At 50.5% G+C, this 17,627-nt stretch overlaps 1 long non-coding RNA gene across 1 annotated transcript; it reads right to left on the bottom strand.

Annotated features, from left to right (window-relative positions):
* Window positions 1-13,131: 13,131 nt before the first annotated feature.
* Window positions 13,132-15,829, bottom strand: LOC139077882 (uncharacterized). Its single transcript, XR_011530486.1, has 2 exons — window positions 15,590-15,829; window positions 13,132-14,087 (listed from the first exon to the last, which is right to left on the bottom strand). It is a non-coding gene; the product is annotated as an uncharacterized lncRNA (long non-coding RNA).
* Between the last annotated feature and the right edge of the window lie 1,798 nt (window positions 15,830-17,627).

Raw genomic sequence — 17,627 nt, 5'->3', positions numbered from 1 at the left:
CCTTCCTGGGCCTCTGGCAGAGGCAGAGCTGGGACCGGGCACTGGCCGTCCACACTGGGGCTGCCCAGGATGCTGGGGAAGGCCAGCTTCACTGGCTCTCTGAGACCCAGTCATTTCTCTGAGAATCTCCTGTTGAATGAGTGCTGTATAAGAGGCACCGGCCATGCAGCATCTCACCTCAGGACATTCAGGAGGCCTCAGTGTTGGAAAACAGGCTGTTCCAGCCTCCCATCCAAGCCTATGAATCTCCCAGACGCTGAATCCATGGCCCAGCCCCACGCCTGGTCGTGACTCAATAAATATTTGTGCAACAGCAGTCTTTTCATCTGTTATGTAATCTACCTAAGAAAAACTGTGTGTGCCCTGGCACCTTACACATAAAACTGGGGCCAAAATTCCAAGTGGTAAGTCATTGAAGTTTTAAGTTTTCAACACACATAAAGGTAATTTAAAAAAAAAAAAACATTCTTCACATTATTTTGAGTGTTTTATGAAGCATCTGGCTAGTTTTTTTAGTGATCTGCTGACAACAAGGTTTCTGTTCCAGTTTCCAACAGGGTCAGGACAAGCTGTGTGCGGGTCCTGCCACCTAACTTTCTGAATTCGAGGCTGGAGGAAGCTGTCCCTCTGGCCTGGATGGGACACTTCCTTACTCTATCATCACCTGTTCCAAACACTGAGCTCACAGCAAGTGTAAGAACGCTGAACAGAAACCATTTCACCCTCTTGCTTTGCCATATATTGATGGCGTTCAGTAAACAGAGAAAATAAAAATAATAGGTAGCTAAAATTCTCAAAGAAGAATTCTAGAATATACCATGAATCTCCAGATAGGATTCAAGAGGACAATGTGCCAACCACAAAGAAACTTGGATTAAAGTACTAAGTATTTCTGCTTCTTCAGGGCTTTACTATTAAGGTGTATTTCCCATGATGTCTACATGCCATATAGACATAACTACATTTTCTAAAGTCAGTTGCATTGGTGTAATAATGTTTTGCCCCAAAATTGACCCTTTAAAGGTGTGTCATTAAGGCAATTAGACCTCCCCCAAGCCTTCCCCGCACATGCTGGTCGCTCGGCAGGTGCAGAAAGACAGGCCGCAGAGGACGCTGTCCTGAGAACAAGAGCAGGATTCTTGCCGAACGGCTTTTGTGAATTTATCATCAGAATACACCCCTCACCCACAGATACCCAGGTCCATTTCTGAGAGAAAAGTAGATCTGCTCATTTGAGAATAAACACCAGGGCAGAAGGAATTATAACAACTCTGAGAAATTGGAACAAAGAAATCGTGAGGCAGAAGCTCAATGCAAATCATGCCATTTGTATTTTAGACAACGACTCCAGCAAAAATCTACGAAGAATTTTAAAGTTGGAATTAGACTTTAAAATACATTAGCCACTTTGGAAGTGAATAATAATCATAAAAAAGGAGCTTTTCTAAAACAACGTGCTGGTAATGGACCCACTCTAAAAAGTGACTTATTTGTTCTTTCTGTGCACACAGGCTCCCAGAGCACCCATCCGGTGGCAGATGCGGTGCTGGCCACAGGGATGTGGAGATGGGGACCCTGGCTCTTCCTGGCCTCCTCTGCTCTCAGAGTCCTGGGTGATGCCCCTCCCTGGATCCTCCAGGCTGAGCACGCCGTGGTGGGTGCTGGTCACGGGCCACTGTCCCTCTGTGCTATGCATAGCCCCTTCCCTACCTCCATCCTTCTGAACTCCACGGGCTCAGCCCTTTGCCCATCCTCAGGTGGCCCTGAGGCACAGGAGTCACTCTCTTCAACTCTTTCCTCCTCACTGCCTCCGCCTCCCCCAGAGGGCCCCAAAGCAGAGGGGCCTGTGGGGCAGCCCTTCAATGCCTTGCAGGGTGCCCACCATGTACAGTCAGTCCTGTGCTCCTCTGTGTTCAGCCCTGACCCCACGGGCACTGGCCCAGGAGACCAATGCCACCGCAGGCATCCCGCCATCCCCAGGTACACCCCCATCTGCAAGCACATTCTGCCTGTCCCCTTCTTGCCCTGGAGGGAGTGGCTGCCCAGAGGTGCCCCTGTCCCTGGAATCCTTCACATTTCTGCCTCGCCTGACCCACGAGTGTGACAGACACCACCAGGGGTGATCAAACCCCAGCCAAGGATGTGGCTGAGGTTCCCGTCTCAACAGAGCCCCTGGCTCCCATACAAGGAGTCGCCCCCAGGGGGCTCACCCACCAATTCTCAGGCAGGCTCCCTGTCACAGTCTAGGAGGAGACACTGACACTGTCCTCAGCAGAAGCCTTTGCAGACAGATGTGCAAGTGCGTCTGCCCTGGAGAAACCCTTAGCCGGGGACACATAGATGCAAGGGCGAGATTGCCCCCACAGCACCACGTGGACTAAAAACTAATTAGAAGCCATTGAAATGCACTGTAATTGGGCACTAATTAAATAAACTACAGCACAGTCACACTCTGGATTCCGGACAACACCTTTAAAACACGGTGAGGATCTATATGTGCTGACATGAAAAAATAGGCAGGACAACGTTAAGGGGAAACACTGAGTTGCAAACAAACTGCAAAGTGGGGTGATGTCACGTGTGCAAACATGCGCAAAGCTACACACACACACGTGTGCACACGCATCTATTTGTGAGTGTGCAGAGCAGTGTATGCTAATGCATGGAAAAGGAGCAGAAAGAATGCCTACACAGTTGAATAATGGTTACTTTCGGGAATGGAATCGCGGTTTGACAGAGGAAGGAAGGGGATAAGGATGTCAAGGAGTATTTTTATTTTATATGAAGTTTTTAATGACAAAAGTATATTTGTGTTACTTCTATCATTAAAAATTAAAAACCCATTAAGATGCATAATAGTCATAGAGTGTGGTGTGTCTTGCTGTGCTCTCTGCAGTGGCATGATGAACTCCCCCCAGACACTCAGGGGAGGCGCTAAAGGAGGAAGTCCTGGTGATGGATGAGACCAATGGGCAAGCTCCTCCGCCTGGGAGGGGAAATGACCCTGGACAAGAGGAGAAGGCGAGCTCTGGATAGAACGAGGTGTTGGAAGCTCGCATGATGACAACACAGCTGGAAAAGGAAGGGCTTGCCTGAGATAGACTGGAGATGGGTCAGGAAGGTGGACTAGAACCAAAGGATGTAGATGGAACCCTCTATGCCTTGCACAGGATGTGGGACTTTACTCTCTAAGCAATGGGGAAAGCTCGACCATTGTTAACTAGATGAGAATAACTGGGTTGGTTTGGGATGGAGCAAGACTACTCTTGAAGCAGAATGGAACCAGACTGAATGTAGGCAGATCTTTTAGGAAACTATGACAATAATACAGTCTGTTGATGATGTTAGTCGAAGTAAAAGAATGTTGATAGGTAAGGTGATCATATGATTTATTGTCCAACCTGGGGCCCTCTAGAAAACGAATATGGTAGCCAGAGAGACATTGGGATTGTCCCAGGAACACTGGAATGTATGGACTCCTCACTCACAGAAGTGACGAAGAAGAGATGTGTTGGAGACATTTCTGCAAAGTCAAATATTACCAATATCTCCAAGAGGGCAGGGCCATATCTACCCTTCCTGTTCTCCATTTACCATTGTATCCCCAGAGCTGGCCCACTGCTGGGAACATCCTGGGTGCTTAATATATAATCCTTGAATAAATGGATGTTGGATGAGACAGAATTGAAGATGGACAACTGAAGGAGGTGTCAGGCTGGCTGCCAGGATTTTTGCTGCTTCGTGCGTGATGGCACCCTTTACTGGGATCACAGAGACAGGAAGAGGTGCATGGGCATCTGCAGGTTGTCAGCTGGAGACGAGTTAAACGCCGCTGAATATTTGGGTCTGTGCTCTCGGAGGAGATTTGGGTGGAGACGGAGATTTGGGTGGAGACAGAGATTTGGGAGTCCATGGGTAAAAGCCCAGGGCATGGCTCAGGTTTGCCAGGGCAGGTGCCTCGATTGAGAGGAGGGGCAGAACAGAACTCTGAGGTTAACAAGTGGACAAAAGAAGAAAGTAAAAAACAGGTAGACAGAGAAGGAGCAAACAGAGAGAATGAACTTGTAGACGGCGGTATCAGTGGAGGTGGGTGTACAGGGCCAGGCATTAAATTTCAAGTGTGGGGTCTGTGGCAGAATGCAGTGAAGTTCACTGGGGTTGAAGGATCAACCTGTGTGTCTAGGACTTTTTTTCATGAAATGTGTTTTTTCAACCAAGTCTCAATCACCTCTGTGCTTATTTAAAATTCAAATGTTGGACCCAATCCCACACCTAACGATTCAGAAGATCTCTAGGCAAGGTCCATGAATTTCAAGACGCTTTCCAAGGGATTCTAAAGTCTCAGAATTCTAAATTAACATATGGGCGTTCCAACTGGATTTGGAAGACCAAGGAATAAAAGATGGGCTTGGAAAGGAGTAGACAGTTTTGGGCTGAGACTGTGGTTGGAAAGTAGAAGCAATATGGAGCAATTAATGACCAACCCAGACAAACGCCAAATGCATCATTTCACCAAGAACAGTCTCTCTTCTAAAGAAGACACTAAATTGCATTAAAAGAGACTTTCTAGGAGATGAGAAGATAGACTCCCAGCTCTCTCAATTCTCTCCAGCTTCAGCAGATACATTTCAACCACGAAGGCTGATGGATCACGTGCTAAGGAGGCGGAACTCCTCACTCTGTAGGCAAGATAGAACCAAGTAGGTTTCAGCAGGGAAATACAGCGAATGTACCTCTGTGGCAAAACGACTCCATGCACCAGAGAACAAAGGCTGATGGACAGATGACTCAGGAGGCCCTTGTAACAATCCAGACATGCAACCAAGGGCTTTAACTGGGGAGGGATCGGGCTAGATCTGAAAGATTTTTTGAGACAGAAGTGACAGGTCACAGTAAATGGATGTAGGCAGCCATGTAAAGGAGGGATTAAAAATAAATGCCTGGGTGAATGACAACTTGGGTACCAGAGAAGGAAACATGTTCAGATGGTGCGGGAAGGGGAGGAGTAAAGGATGACCCTTCTGGGCAGGAAATTCAATATCTACTTTAACAAGGCTTTGGGAAATTTCACAGATTTGCATTTCAGGTGGGAGGTAGTAAGGCTTGGAGAGGCAGCTCCTCCTCAGACGGTTTGACTTGACGATAAAAGGAAACAGGGAATTCAAGGGGCAGCAAAGAATTTACAGAAAGTCAACAACAGTCAAATTCTTGAAATAATTACGTGCCCTGGCCTTGCAAGTGTTCCAGCAAACCACAGAACTCACCTGGAAAGTCGAGGTTCTTGTCCTGTGCCATGACAGAGATCTCCATGCATGGACAGATAGATTTACACATGGGCACTGCTCTACAAAATCCCGTCTCTTCTGATAAGAGTCTAAATCTTCCTGAAGGGATAAGAGTTAATGCCAGGGTTTTAATGGGGCTTTGTTTAACTTCCTATAACCTGGTTATGGAGTGATATAATCAAGTTAGGTGCGAGCTGCCCAGAAATTGACTACAGACTTGATGAGCCTTTCAACCACCCAACTGGTAACAAAACTACAGCACAAGCATATTTCTCTCCTTCCCGTGCACAGAGAAAACCGAGCTGACTACTGGAAGCATGACAGAGTTTATTCCCAAGTGAAGGTACCAAAGGGTGCTGATAAAATGTATTAATTGACATTGAGTCTGCTGTGTGGTAGATGAGAATCGATGACATGTTTTGCATATATTATGCATTATGGAATTAGTGAGGAAACTATCTAGATAGAAGCATCATCTTTTCCCTGTGATATTGAACTATTTCTCCTTCACATGTCAATCAGGAATTCTGTGATATAACACAGAAGGATTGTTATTCTACTTTATAACCACTGGCTTTGTCTTCCCTCGTGATGAAACTATTAACTTGGTCTTTGTGTTATGACCTGAATGTTTTGATGCCAAGGGAAGCCTTGCAAGTAAATTATTTTATCCATATTAATAATATTAATTGCTTTTATTTGATAGCATTATTCTTCCCTACATTTCTGTCATTCCAGATTTCTGTTTAACATTTTACACCTCATAAAGAATCAACCAAATACTGAAATTTTCTGTCATAAGAGATATGACTGTATATTCTGGACATGTATAAAAACCCATCTCATCTGACCAGAGAAAGGGGATGTGTTAATATGCCCCATTTCACAAACGATTGGAGGTTTACGCATCATCAAATCACTTGAAGATGACAGAAGCAGAATCCTGACAATCACGGACGTCAATGATGCTTCAAGTTCATATTTAGGCACAAAACCCTTTGTTGAAACAAAACCTTGTCTGGAAATTCAAGATGTAAAATGAGGGAAGTTGAACTATTCTGCCTAAAGGACAAGGAGAAGGGCCCCAGGGTCCTCCCGAGTTGGGCTACCCTTATGCTCCTGGTGCTCCCGAGCAGGACCCCAAGGAACAGGAAGGTGGCAGGAGGCTGACAATCCTCCTCATCTACCCACAGAATCACTCAAGTGCCAGGAGAAGTCCCGGCGTGCAGAGGCTCATCACTCCCACCACACCAGGACTTGAGCACACCCTCAAAGTCACCTTTGTTGAGATGATTCTGGTCCCACAGCTCTGACCTCAATCAGTTTTTGACAGTCTATAGACACATCTCGTCTTGTCTGCTCCTCCTCACATGCCTACATATCTCCTCATTGCCCAGAGAATAAAGCCCAAACTCATCTCCTGCTACTGAAATCCACTCTGATTGAGCCCCAGCATCCCGCTGTGTCCCTCATGAATGCTCGCCAGCGTGCTCACGGTTGATTTCAGAGCGCCCTTTGCTCATGTTCTCTATCTACCCCAACTCAAGTCATCTTTCCAAGCCTGGTCCCAGTGATAGGTCACCCTTTCCTCATTGATAGAAGGAATGGCTTCCTCCTTTGGTTCCTAAAGGCGGGGTCCCTGGTATCAGTCCAGGTCAAGTGTGAGGGTAGAAACTACACAGTTATGTGAACAGATAAAAATTAATATGCAGAAGTCTTAATAAGATATTGTTATGGATTGAATTGTGTCCCCCACAAGATTCGTATGCTTATTAAGATGAGGTCCTACTAGAGTAGGTAGATGCCAATCCAATATGGCTAGCGTCCTTGTAAAAAAGGGGAAACGTGGACACAGAAACACGCACTGAGAGAACACCGCAGGAAGGTGAAGGCAGAGATGAAGGTGATGCGCGTATAAGACAAAGAAAGCCAAAAATGGCCAGAAACCTCTGGAAGGTAGAAGAGAGGCACAGAGCTGACTCTCTTCATAGCCTCAGTGGGAACTGGCCCTGCTAACACCTGGACACCTCGATCTTGGACTTCCATCCTCCAGAACTGTGAGACAATAAATTTCTGGGTGCTCTGTAACAGTCGCCCTAGCAAATAAGTACAGTTTAAAGAATTTTCAACTAGTTAACTGAAAAGGCAAAAAGAGAATCAGAAGGCACCTCAGAGGCATCCTGGGAGGCACCGGGTGAAGTGTGCGCTGGGCAGATCATGAGTCACAGGGAGCGATCCCGACAGGGTGGGCAGGGCCACCTCCCTCCTCCCGCCTGGCAGGCTCCCCCTGGTACCCACTTTTGGTGGAGTCTAAGGAACAGAAGTGGCAATGCAGACTCGGGGTTTGCAGGGCAAAGCCTCACACAGCCCGAGGAAGGAGGGGGGATTCGAAGCTGAGAAAGAACAGCTGAATCTCGGGCATGTCCCTGTCTGTACTGCAGAATAATCAGGTGTTTGTGTACGTTTCACCTAACTGTCTAATTTACCTTAGACACTTAGATCTTAGATATTTATGTAGACACCTTTCAAATTTATCTTAGCTTCCCCCATGGCACAAGACATTGCCCATTTCTTACAATGGTCCTCCACAAATGTTTGCTTAGAGAATAAGTGAAAAGAGAGGAAAAAAGAAAAGGCAGGAGGGAGGCGGGGCAGGACTGGGGAGCTCCTAACAGCTGCAGGTCAGGCAGGAGGTGCCAGCCCTGTAACAGGATGAGCTGGACACAGGGGCTCAGGGCAGAGGCTGCACAGGGTTAAGGAGGAGAGGGTGAGAAGGAGGTTACGTCACGAGATCAGCAAGTCTGTCTGTCCCCAGCCCAGCATACAGACTGCCGACTAGGTGCCAAGGTTCTAATCCTGGATTTACTACACACTTGCTAAGTGACCTTAGACAAACCGCTTAACTCAGCATTAGAGATAATGTCACCCTGTCTTCAGCTTGCACAATGACCATGGGTGCTTTCCTACTCCCTCACTGCCGTGGTGATGATGCTTTTGCTGGCCGTGTGGCGCAGTCGCTGATGAAAGACAAGATCAGACTCAAATTTTCCATTTTTATGGTAATTCTCCTGTGGCCAAAGCCGAATGCACATATACTAAACCTCCACCTTGGGGCCCAGGCACATCTGCCTCATAGACATGACCACTGCAGCTTTTCTCTTCTGTGAAACCAGGGAAATGGGGCTTAACTGACACCTGTGAAACTTTCCTGCGATAAACGACGTCGAGGGTGCCATGGTGCATCTATTGCGTGGAGCGGGAGCAACACACCTGCCTCCTTGGAGGAAGACGTCCTCTGGGCCTGCTGATGGCCTGGGAGGCAGCGGGAATGGAGTGGAAGAAGTCACTTGGGGCTCAGGACAACATTCCTTTTCTCAAATGTGCTTGCTTCATATCTAAGGGTCTTTTTGCCTAGAGAGCTTACAGACCAGGCCAGGTTGAAAGTCCTTTTACAGTTGAATCAACCGTATCAGGGTGGCCAAATTGAACCTTTGATCATAACCAACACTGAAAAGTGTTAACGGAGGGAATATAATGCCCTACTAAACATTAGGTATTTTTTTTTTTGGCTTGAATGAAGCTGCCCTCATTTTTGTTAACATTGAGGGAAAATCTAGAGTTTCTTCCAAGATCTTCTGTCCCCAAACTAAAGGATATATTGCAGTGTCAGAAACGAATGTGGCTCCAGCTAATGAACCCTAGTGCTACTCAAGGTGGGATGGGCGCAGATGGCCATGGATGGCGTTATGGGCTGAATTGAGCCCCTCTAAAATGCATATGTTGAAGGTCTTACCCTCAGTACATCAAAATGTGACTCCATTTGGAGACAGGGCCATTAAAGATGTGATTAAGCTAATGTGAGATCAGATATTAGGGTGGCCCTTAATGCAATCTGACTGATATACTTTTAAGAGGAAATTTTCAATACAGAGATACCAGGGATGTACACGCACAGAGCCAAGGCCATCTGTGAGGCAAGGAGAGAGGCCTCAGGAGAAACCAAATCTTTGGATACCTGGATCTTGGACTTCCAGCCTCCAGCACAGTGAGAAATAAATTTCCCGTGTTGAAACCACCCAGTGTGTAATGTTTGGGGATGGCAGCCCGAGAAGCCTAACACCGATGGAAGGATGCTGAAGGCCTTGCTAAACTTAGTTCTGCCACTGGCTGCATCTGACAAGGAGCAGGGATGTTGAACCTACTTTCCTTCAAAGTGATTGAGATGGAAGCTTCCCCTGGACAACTTCCACACCCCATCCTCTACCGAGTGTGGAGCTCTCCTAGGAGCTTTGGGTTAATGCACTGATGGTCCCTTATTAAGAGTAAATACTCCCTATGGAACAGATTAAGTTCACCTATCCTGTCAATTAGCAACCATCCTAGGTCAAATTAGGAGCTATGATTAGCCCAGCAGTCACTCAGTTATTCCCGAGAGTGGCCCACAGGCCATGTGGGTTCCCACTGGACCTGGACACAGAGGGAGCCCCAGAACATGGACTAGGTGGCATGGAAGATACCTCTTGGAAGCCTTCATCAGCATGAGGGCATCGGGAGGTGCTCTGAAATGGGGGGGGGGGGTGGCTAGGGAATGGTACCTAGGAACAGAGGTTCAGGAAGGGAAGCTCCACACGTGGGGGTTTTGCCCAGATTGGCCTCCTTCTTGCTCATAGGTGTGTCCCGTTCTTTGTGTCAAAGTATCCTCTGCAAGTGTGTCTCGGGGAAGCAGACATCCTCTCCTCTTTCTCTTTTCTTCTTTCCCAAGCCCTTCCCACCTACCCCCCCCCCAAGCATGAACACTCACACCACCAAAAGATGGTATACAACTGGGGGGCCAGGAGGCCTGAGGCCCCTCTGTGCAGTCTTTCTTGCACAAGAAAAGGAAGGATGGAGCTGGTGGAGCCCCAGCCATGAAGCGCACACTCTGAAGCAGCTCTGGAGACAACCTGGGGGACAATAAAGTGCCAGCCAACCTCCGAGCCAGAGAAGACCAGGCCCGCTTGGTCCAGGAACATTTTAAGTTTCCCCCTTTGACCCATTTCATACCCCAAATTTTGTTTTTCTATAAGAATCGTCCTGGAAAATGCTGGTGGACCCTAAATATCTTCATAACTTTGAGAAACTTTCCCCTGAACTCCCCAAGTGTCCTCTCTTGGGCATTTTTGTTGAGATGATGTCCCTTAAATGACCAGCTTTTAACCTATCCACCAGTGACTTCCAGTGTCCACGTTATTAGAAACCCTGAATGCATGAAACTTCCTACCTAGGAGGTCATGTGGGATGATATATGTAATTAATATTTTTAAAGGTATTTCTAGTAGGGAGGTTTTATCTTTAATAATATAAGCATTGGAAGGCTGGTAGGAAGTCATGGGAGATAGAATACTGTTTCGTCTAAATTTCAAACATTTTTGGAAGAGTCAAACATAAATATGCTATTAAGTATTTTCACCTTCTTCTATCCCACACATATCATTTCCTTTGAGGGTTTTACTAGCAAATCGTCTTTGGATTTGCTCAGATCTGAGAAATGTATTATCATTCCTAAGCTATTATCTCATGTTCTTTCTGGTTGTTACTGTCAGCTGTTATTTGGAAGAGTATGTGAAGTAAATTCATAAATAAGTTTAAAATATTATTCATGAAGATCTGTTTCTTTGGAAGAAAGATGCCACTGTAACCATAATTGAATGTGATTAAGTTTATATTATAATTTAACCACTATTGGTTATTAGAGCATCAATTTCAAAAAGCACAGCTATGATAAAAATCAGGGATTCTAAAAAGAAACTAAAAATAATAATTCTCACAAAGTGTATTTTTCTTGTATGACTGTTCCTATTTAGTTGAACACTGTATTAAGAATATTTAATATTTATGTGACAATAGTGCCCAAACTTGCAATTAATGTAAATTATTTGATTAATAAAATATTAATGAAAATGACAGTGGAATCCAACCAACTGGATCTGAGGTGTTCTTATTTCCTATTCTCTCTTCAGTGAGAGGATGAGCCACTCTCTGCCCCCTCCCTCACCGTATACATGCATTTCTCTGCTAAATTCCATCAGGCAGGGATAGAAAATTCTATCACACATGATAGAGGAGGAAAGGAGGCAGTCTGCCTCTGCAGCAACTTGACCACAGAAAATACAGAAATCATGTTAGATTTCCTGCAGGTCCCACTCCTCCCTTAATGAGCCCAGGGATGAACTTTGCATTAGTGGCACCAATTGTCAGCGTTACCTAGACACAAGTCAACTTCAGAGCCCCTCAGAAAGGTTGGGATTATTCACTCCTGCCTTTGGAAAAAAAGGGGAAATGAAATTCTTCCATAGTTTAGGAGTTAAGGGTTAAGGTCAAAGTCTGGGCTGTGATAGCTTCCATTCCCACAAAGGTTGATGGCGCCCACCTGGGAAAGTCGTCCTGCTGCTGGTGTGGATGCCTCAGGGCCCCGGAGGGGCTGGGCTGGAGTGTTCCTGAAGGATGTGCCACTTCATTGCAAATACAAATCATAAAATGAGTCCTCTAATAGACAGCTGTCATCTCACACTAGCAAAAAAAGACCTGTTACTGAAACAGAAATGAAGTAAGTTTAAAAATAGACCTATATGACAAAAAGTTAAGGAACATTAATTCCCAAAGGGACATGCGCACATAACAGAACAGACCTCTGCCTGGCTAGAATGATGCGGGCGCCCTCCAACATCCTTCAGATGAGCACGGGGTTTCTGTTTGATTAGTACAGTAACAGTTACCGACACAAAGAGTTAAAATGTAAACCTTAATACGGGACTGCTTTTCAACCATAATGTCCTTATAACAGAAGTTCTTATCAGAGGTCTACACTGTACTCTGCAAACAAGACATTCTACCTTCTAAACAAATAATTCATTAGGTAATTAAATTCAAGTGAGATTGCTCTAATTAAATACACACTGCTGTTGAATCATAATTTCTATGTGGTCTAGTTGAAAATGAACACTCTCTTATTCCTGACAAAAAAGGAAAGCTTTAAAAGAATTCCTTGGTGGCTGGAAGGATAGATTTACAGGCACTCCACAGAGGTCATTTCAAGAAGGAAGAGGCAGCCAACACAACACAGGGGTGGGCGGGAGCGGGGAGTGGGGCTGGGAGGGTTCTCCTGTCTGGAGATTCCAGAAGTTCTGGCTGTCTGCTCTGGGTTCTACTGAAAGACTTTGCGGAACCCGGCAGGAAGTCCCAATGATCTTTCTCAGACCCTAGGTTCTGGGCACCCACGGGTGCACAGCCAGGCGTCAGGGCTGAGGCTCGCGCAGTGTCACCCCGAGTCCACTAGGCCCCAAGCCCAAGGCGCTGGGGAGGTAAGCACTGGTCCAAGGACCACAGGACTTGAGAAAAATAAAAACTCACTTTGTCCCCCCGCGCCGCGCTCGGCCGGCTCCCTCTAATGGCATTAGGAGCCTCCGCCCCGACAGCGCTCAGGGGGCGCAGGAGTCCCCGCTGGCTTTGATCTGCGCCTCTCGGCTGCGGAGAGCTGACAGTCAGCTGCGTGGCGCCCGGCTTTCATTTGTCAGACACGCGTTTCCCAGTGTTCCGGAGCAGGCAGCGACACCTGTACTGCGAGAATTTACATCGCCTTGCTCCGGGATGGGGTTGATTTGGGACGGGTGAAATACAAACACAAACTAATTAAAAATTGCATAATGGAACCCTACAGGAACACGGTAGAAAAACAAATAAGTACAAGTGCAGCTGGCGCGGCGATTGTACCTCTGCCCCCGAGCAACCGTCTAGTGACATCAAATTATAAACCCTGAAAACCCTCACAACGTTGCTGTTGATCATATTGGAGGCATAATGGAAATGATCTGGTTAATTAAGGGAGGTTTATAAAATATTTACGTGTGTGCACACGCATGTAATTCACTTCCTCCGACCCCGGGGAAACGGATGGCCACATCGCTGCACTCCACGCCGGGTCACTGCGGTCTATTTCTCGACCCCTCGATCTTGGGAAACTCAGGCCGGTTAGGAAAGCTCTGGGCGGCCCCGCACTTCGCCCCCAGGCCGCGTTCCGGGAAGCCAAGCCCGCCCTCCGTCCGGGGCACTCGCTTTGCATTGTCCGCCATGAGGGCACTGCCCTGAGCATCTGACCGCCCGCCTCCCTCGCTCCTGGCCTTTTCCTCCCCGGGTTTTCCTGGAGTCTCTCCGTGCCTTCTCCCTCGGCAGGCTCAACGCGGCTCCTTCCGCCAAGGCGCGCCCATCTCGCTGCGGGGGCCACGCAGTCGTGTGCTCTCAGGGCGCTCCCTGGTCCTCACTCTCGGCCGGGAGGCACTAGGGGCGTCCCCACGTGGACCCGGACTTGGCGAGGCAGGAGAGGGCCCTGGCCTGGCGCCCATGGGCGTCCACGTTACAGCTGGGCGCTCCCCGGCGCGGGTCTCGGCCGGCCGCCAGGGAGTGTTTGACTCCCGCCTCGCTGTCGCCGAGCGGGCCTGCTGGAGAAAGGCGCAAGGTCCTAATGAGTATTTAACAAGACCCAGAATCAAGGCGCACGTCGGACTGGAGGGCCCGGCCGAGGTCGGGGGGCGCATGGGTCAGGCCGCCCAGTCCAGCCCCCGAGCTGCGGCCCCGCGCAGCAGCTCCGTCATCTGCATAGCAAATAATGGCCATTTTGAAAGGCCGGCGACCAGGCCTCGGGGCGCCGCCCGCAGCATCCCCGAGAAGGATCTGGTCCTTGGCGCCAAAGCAGGTCCCCGGGAAGGCTCCACGTTGGGGGGCGGGTCTGCCATGAGCTTCCTCCTCTTCAGAGACGTAGGTAGCGAGCTTCAAAATCAGCGGAGAATTATTTCAGAAGAAATAAAATTGTAAATGAGGGTGGTGTTTGGTTTGTTTAATATCATCCTTATGTAAATATGCTGGGAGGAGGGGGCTAGGGAGGGAAGCGGGACCAACCGTTACCGAGGGGCTGGTTAGAGAAAAAGGACAAGATCTTTTTCAGAGCGGTGAGAGCAATTCCCTCGTATTTACAAAACTACTCCCCCCCATGCAATAATGATAAGGAGCGAGTAAACTTTCCGTCAGGCCTGGAAACCTGTTTAAAAGTAAATTGGTTCAAATGCGCAATGTTCACCCCCCCCTCCAGCAGAGCCTGGGGCCTTTCTCCCTCCTCACTACCGTCCCCTCCATCCCTCCGAGCAGCGTCCGAACCCGTGTGCCCTGCACGCCCACGGTGTCCCCAGAGGCCCGGGTCGCAGGCGGGACGCGCTGAGGATCCGAGCTTTCCAGCCGGAGGGCCCCTGCCAACTGCCCGCGGGAGCTCCGCGGAGTCGCGCAGGCGACCTGGGCCAACTGCTGCGGGGCCATGAGTGGGGGTCCTTACGGAGCACCGGGGCTCCCAGACCCGAGCCAGGTCGCCGAACAGGCGGAGCTGCGGTTCGGCCGCGCAGCGACCCCTAGGTCTGGCATCGCAGGGCTCCGCGGCCCTGCCTCTGGCTCAGCGACGCCCGGGCGGTGACAGGGAGCGGACCGCTGTAGCCAGGCGCGGTCTCTAGACCAGGGGTAGGGCCTGCCTGAACCACCTCCTCTCGAGGCGCGGACGGTGGCTGCGTGTGCAGGAAGCGGATGTCTCTGGGCTCTCCAATTGGGGGCAACACAGCGGGGGCCGTCGGTTTTCGACGTCAGAGCCGGTGAAGACCCACAGTCCGTGCCCCTATGGTGTCTGTGGGCCCGCGCAGGACCCGGCTTGTCCCTCCTACTTGCCACCAGAGGACAGTCCCGGGCCCCAGAAGGGCTCAGCTAGTTAGCTGGGCCGGCCTCTTTGGGTAAACTTCCGGACCCGCATTAAGCGCCATCCAAGTCAGTCCCAAGGACCCGGGAGCAGAGCTCAGGCGCTTTGTGTCTTCCTCAGCCATGCTTAACCGTTTGATGCTAAACATGAGTAGTGGGCTGGTGGAAGGACACCCTCCACAGGCACACTGAGCCACGGAGTTCTGGATCCTTCTCTGCCCCGCGCCCCCCCATTGGGGATGCTCTGGAGGCACTTTTCTCATTTTGTCTACATTGCTTCCTAGTCTTCTGTGTACAAGTTTTTGGGTAAAGAGCCATGGAGACGGGGGGTTGGGGGGTTGGGGGGGTTGGGGGGGGCGCCAGGGGTTGGCCAGGCTCCATCAGGATCCCAGCCCCTGCTCTGGGCAGAGGTCGGCCACAGCTGCTGCTCTGCACCTTTCCATGGCTCCCTGGGGGCCAGTCCCCAGGCCTTTCTGGTGCCCATCCCTCATAACTGCCTGATCCTCAGGCATCTTTCCAGGCAGGCCCTTCCCACTCACCTCCTTGGTGGCTTCTGGAACCTACAATCATTTCATGACGCGAATGGAGGTGATCCAGGCAGGGCGCAGTGGGGTGGCATTGCGGGGCTGAATGAGGATCAGGACAAAGCCTGCTGCCCCTATTCCACTCCCCCTTTCTGATAGCTACAGTGTGAGGGAAGTCAAGGCAGACTGTTGCAGGTAGGGAGTGAGAAGGAGGCCATCAATCCGTGTGGCTGAATCCTGACACTAAGTTTCTCTGGGCTTACATTCCACTTCTCTCTCCAGGTCACATGAGAGTGCTTATCTCACCGGTGTTTACCTGTCACCCTGAAATGTGACACTGGAGTTTGCTGAACAGAACAGTGGTGGGGCTGGCCCATTGGTTTGTTTTGGGTGTAGGGGAGAGGGGGTTGGGGGTACGGGGTGGTGGGCTGGGAGCAGGAGGAAGCTGCGGTTAGGGACTTAGCAGGAGCGGGAGTGCCAAGGGCCCACCTCCAGCCCCCAGAATCTGTCAAAGCATGGAGGGAATCCAGGCTTGCTGGGGAGTTCTGGAGTGAGCAGGGGCTGCTTGGGGGAGGGGGTCTGAAGGGGGAGGACAGCATGAACAGGAAGAAACCCTGACTCTGAGCAGAGAAATTAAAGCCTGATTACGGAGCTGGTAATTAGTAATTACTGTTATGGGCGTTATTGTTGCTAATTATAGGCAGTGGCTCCGTGTCTGTCCTCAGGCCCCAAAATGAGGAAATGGGAGCCTTCCTGAGCTTGCAGGAGTTCTTGGGCCTCCATGGTCCGGGGGACTGGAGGGGGACCGAGGGGATGGGGACACGGTCGATGTCCAAGGTAAAGGTGGGGACCTGACCCAAAGGTCAGCCTTAATCCTGCGGCCCAGAACGGGCCCGAACCGAGGCCAACACCAGCGTCGTCGGATGAAACTCCTGCGGGGTCCAGAGTTCCAGAACGCGAGAGCAGGAGTGCGCGCCGAGCTCTGCCTGCCCTGTAGGGGATGGGGCGCAAAGTAGCCCCAGGAGCCCGAGCGGATAACCTTGAGCGCGCTCCGCACCCGTGTCCCCAGGACTAAGCCGGCGAGCACAGCGCAGAAGCAGCCTGCCTGAGCTGTCCCTGGCACAGGGAGGCGACGAGGACCGTGCACCCGGCCTCTGCGCCCTGCCGCAGCCAGGTCCCCAGCGACCCGCAGCCGCTCTGGAGCACACCGCGCCAGGCTGCGTCTGCTCGCTCTTCTGGCCGGGCGAGGATGGAGACAGGAGATGGAAGGAGAAGAGGGACGCCTGGCCCCTAGCCTGGTCGCGGCGCCGCCTCGGGCCGGCGTGCTCCACACAAGTTTACCTCCTGCCTCTGAACACCTAGTGAACCAACGAGGGGCGCCCAGGCCACGTTGGCTTCTCCCAACTCCAGGACGGCGGAGGGATGTTTCTCTCCCGCTGCAACGCTGCTTTCTGCGCAAAGAAAAGGTCACTCCACCCCCAAGAACCCGCCAGCGGAGACTGCATCTGCTTCTTCCCAGCCAGTGGCCTCTCAGCTGGTTTGCCCTTTCCCAAAGTTTTCACAGTTGGAAAAACATGCAGCGTTCAGCCGCTTCCCGCTTCTCCAAGTGCAGCGAGGTCGGTCATTGCCAGACGACCTGTTAATACCTAGTGTGGGCCACGGGGACGCCACGACCGCGTTGGGGTGTCACGCCACGGCAGCTTAGTGGCGCACCCAGGGCACCGGGGTGCACTTCTGCCAAAGACGTCCGGTGGAGGCAAAGGCAGCTCCGGCCTCGGAGGGGAGGCCGCTCCCCGCCGGCTGTCACCGAGCCCGGGCCAGCCCCTGCCCCGCAGCCCCGACGGTGGAAAAGCAGGCGCCAAGATGTTTTTGTGAAAAAGCAGATACACCTCAGCTGCGAAACAGCAAACCTCGGTGTCGGACAGCTGTAAACCGGTGTCGACAGGTTGTCACACAGCCGCGGGGGCCAGTCGGGAAGGAGCCTTTGGCCGCCGGGCCCGCACTCGCCGCCCGCCCGCTCGCGCGCCCATAGCGGGCGGAGGTGGCCCGGCCG

This window comes from Equus przewalskii, chromosome 20 (genome assembly GCF_037783145.1).
Source record: "Equus przewalskii isolate Varuska chromosome 20, EquPr2, whole genome shotgun sequence".
Classification (NCBI taxonomy): Eukaryota; Metazoa; Chordata; class Mammalia; order Perissodactyla; family Equidae; genus Equus; species Equus przewalskii.
The sequence above is the reverse complement of the archived record's forward strand: the minus strand, read 5'-3'. Positions and strand labels throughout refer to the sequence as shown.